Consider the following 4061-nt stretch of genomic DNA (forward strand, 5'->3'; position numbering starts at 1 on the left):
GATATAGGGTGTTTTGGTCGGGGTGGTGTGCGAAGTGAGAGGAGTCAGGGAGAATGATCTAGTGAAGAGAGAAGAGGTAGTGAAACCTTTGCGAAAGATGAAAGCCGGCGAGGCGGTGGATGTAAATGGTATTGCAGTGCGACTTGTCAAAAAGGCGGGTGACTGTGTTGATGTTAGGCTGCAATGGATATTCAGTACATATATATGAATCATGGTGAAGTGCCAGAGGATTGGCGGAATGCATGCATTGTGTCATTGTACAAAGGCAAAGGGGATAAGTTTCATGAGTATTACTTGCAAATTATATGAGTGGTTATTGATTAAGAGAGTGGAGGCATGTACAGAGAAACAGACTGGAGAAAAGCAGTGTGTTCTCAGAATTGGTAAAGGATGTGTGGATCACGTGTTTCCTATGAAGAATGTATATGAGAAATGATTAAAAAAAATGGATTTGTATGTGGCATTTATAGTTATGAAGAAAGCATATGACAGGGTTGATAGAGATGCCTTGTGAAAGGTATCAAGAGTATACGGTGTTGGAGGTAAGTTACTAGAAGCAGTGAAAAGTTTTTACCGAGGTTGTAAAACATGCGAAAGAGTAGGAAGAGAGTGATTGGTTCCCCGTGAATGTCATTTTGCGGCAGGGGTGCATGATGTCTCCATGGTTGTTTAATTTGTTTATGGATGAGGTTGTTAGGGAGGTTAATAGAAGACTTCTGGAGGGAGGGGCAAGTATGCAGTCTGTTATGGAGGAGAGGGCTTTCGAAGTGAGTCAATTGTTGTTTGCTGATGATACAGCGCTGGTGGCTGATTCTGCTGAGAAGCTGCAAAGGTTGGTGACTGAATATGGTAAAGTGTGTGAAAGAAGAAAGATGAGAGTAAATGTGAATAAGAGCAAGGATATTAGGTTCAGTAAGGTTGAGGGGCAAGTTAATTGGGAGGTAAGTTTCAATGGAGAAAGACTTGAGGAAGTGAAATGTTTTAGATATCTGGGAGTGGAATTAACAGCGGAAGGAAAAATGGAAGTGAAAGTGAGTCACAGGATGGGGGAGGAGAAGAATGTTCTAGGAGCGTTGAATAATGTGTAGAAAGAGAGAACATTATCTCAAAAAGCAAAAATGGGTATTTTTGAAGGAATAGTGGTTCCAAGAATGTTATATGGTTGCGAGGCGTAGGCTATAGATAGAGTTATGCGGAGGAGGGTGGATGTATTGGAAATGAGATTTTTAATACAATATGTTCTGTGAGGTGGTTTAATCGAAAAAGTAATGAAAGGGTGAAAGAGATGTGTGGTAATAAAAAGAGTGTGGTTGAGAGAGCAGAAGGGTGTTCTGAAATAGCTTGGTCACATGGAGAGAATGAGTGAGGAAAGATTGACCAAGAGGAGATATGTGTCAGAGGTGGAGGGAACGAGGAGAAGTGGGAGACCAAATTTGAGATAGAAAGATTGGGTGAAAAGGATTTTGAGCGATCGGGTCCTGAACATGCAGGAGGGTGAAAATCATGCAAGGAATAGAGTGAATTGGAAGGATGTGGTACACCAGGGTGGACGTGCTGTCATTGGATTAAACCAGGGCATGTGAAATGTCTGGGGTAAACCATACAAGGCTTTGTGGGGCCTGGATGTGGCCTTTGTTGTCTTTTCCTATATATATGTATATATATGTATATGTATGTAGCATTAATGGATCTGGAGAAGGCATATGATAGAGTTGATAGAGATGCTCTGTGGAAGGTATTAAGAACATATGGTGTGGGAGGAAAGTTGTTAAAAGCAGTGAAAAGTTTTTATCGAGGATGTAAGGCATGCGTACGTGTAGGAAGAGAGGAAAGTGATTAGTTCTCAGTGAATGTAGGTTTGCGGCAGGGGTGTGTGATGTCTCCATGGTTGTTTAATTTGTTTATGGATGGGGTTGTTAGGGAGGTAAATGCAAGAGTTTTGGAAAGAGGGGCAAGGATGAAGTCTGTTGGGGATGAGAGAGCTTGGGAAGTAAGTCAGTTGTTGTTCGCTGATGATACAGCGCTGGTGGCTGATTCATGTAAGAAACTGCAGAAGCTGGTGACTGAGTTTGGAAAAGTGTGTGGAAGAAGAAAGTTAAGAGTAAATGTGAATAAGAGCAAGGTTATTAGGTACAGTAGGGTTGAGGGTCAAGTCAATTGGGAGGTGAGTTTGAATGGAGAAAAACTGGAGGAAGTGAAGTGTTTTAGATATCTGGGAGTGGATCTGGCAGCGGATGGAACCATGGAAGCGGAAGTGGATCATAGGGTGGGGGAGGGGGCGAAAATCCTGGGGGCCTTGAAGAATGTGTGGAAGTCGAGAACATTATCTCGGAAAGCAAAAATGGGTATGTTTGAAGGAATAGTGGTTCCAACAATGTTGTATGGTTGCGAGGCGTGGGCTATGGACAGAGTTGTGCGCAGGAGGATGGAGGTGCTGGAAATGAGATGTTTGAGGACAATGTGTGGTGTGAGGTGGTTTGATCGAGTGAGTAACGTAAGGGTAAGAGAGATGTGTGGAAATAAAAAGAGCGTGGTTGAGAGAGCAGAAGAGGGTGTTTTGAAGTGGTTTGGGCACATGGAGAGGATGAGTGAGGAAAGATTGACCAAGAGGATATGTGTGTCGGAGGTGGAGGGAACAAGGAGAAGAGGGAGACCAAATTGGAGGTTGAAAGATGGAGTGAAAAAGATTTTGTGTGATCGGGGCCTGAACATGCAGGAGGGTGAAAGGAGGGCAAGGAATAGAGTGAATTGGAGCGATGTGGTATACCGGGGTTGACGTGCTGTCAGTGGATTGAAGCAGGGCATGTGAAGCGTCTGGGGTAAACCATGGAAAGCTGTGTAGGTATGTATATTTGCGTGTGTGGACTTATGTATATACATGTGTAGGGGGGGGGGGGTGGGGCCATTTCTTTCGTCTGTTTCCTTGCGCTACCTCGCAAACGCGGGAGACAGCGACAAAGTATAATAAAAAAAAAAAATATATATATATATATATATATATATATATATATATATATATATATATATATATATATATATATATATATATATATATATCAATCTTTCCTCACTCATTCTCTCCATGTGCCCAAACCATTTCAAAAAACCCTCTTCTGCTCTCTCAACCACGCTCTTTTTATTTCCACACATCTCTCTTACCCTTACGTTACTTACTCGATCAAACCACCTCACACCACACATTGTCCTCAAACATCTCATTTCCAGCACATCCATCCTTCTGCGCACAACTCTATCCATAGCCCACGCCTCGCAACCATACAACATTGTTGGAACCACTATTCCTTCAAACATACCCATTTTTGCTTTCCGAGATAATGTTCGCGACTTCCACACATTCTTCAAGGCTCTCAGAATTTTCGCCCCCTCCCTCACCCTATGATCCACTTTCGCTTCCATGGTTCTATCCGCTGCCAGATCCACTCCCAGATATCTAAAACACTTTGCTTCCTCCAGTTTTTCTCCATTCAAACTTACCTCCCAATTGACTTGACCTTCAACCCTACTGTACCTAATAACCTTGCTCTTATGCACATATACTCTTAACTTTCTTCTTTCACACACTTTACCAAACTCAATCACCAGCTTCTGCAGTTTCTCACATGAATCAGCCACCAGCTGAACTTCTCGTTCCCGCCACCAGAGGTGGAGGGAACGAGAAGTGGAAGACCAAATTGGAGGTGGAAAGATGGAGTGAAAAAGATTTTAAGTGATCGGGGCCTGAACATGCAGGATGGTGATAGGCGTTCAAGGAATAGAGTGAATTGGAACGATATAGTATACCGGGGTCGACGTGCTGTCAATTGATTGAACCAGGGCATGTGAAGCGTCTGGGGTAAACCATGGAAAGTTGTGTGGGGCCTAGATGTGGAAAGGGAGCTGTGGTTTCGGGCATTATTGCATGACAGCTAGAGACTGAGTGTGAACGAATGGGGCCTTTGTTGTCTTTTCCTAGCGCTACCTCGCACACATGAGGGGGGAGGGGGACGGTATTCCATGTGTGGCGAGGTGGCGATGGGAATGAATAAAGGCAGACAGTGTGA

Source organism: Panulirus ornatus, chromosome 25 (genome assembly GCF_036320965.1).
Source record: "Panulirus ornatus isolate Po-2019 chromosome 25, ASM3632096v1, whole genome shotgun sequence".
Classification (NCBI taxonomy): Eukaryota; Metazoa; Arthropoda; class Malacostraca; order Decapoda; family Palinuridae; genus Panulirus; species Panulirus ornatus.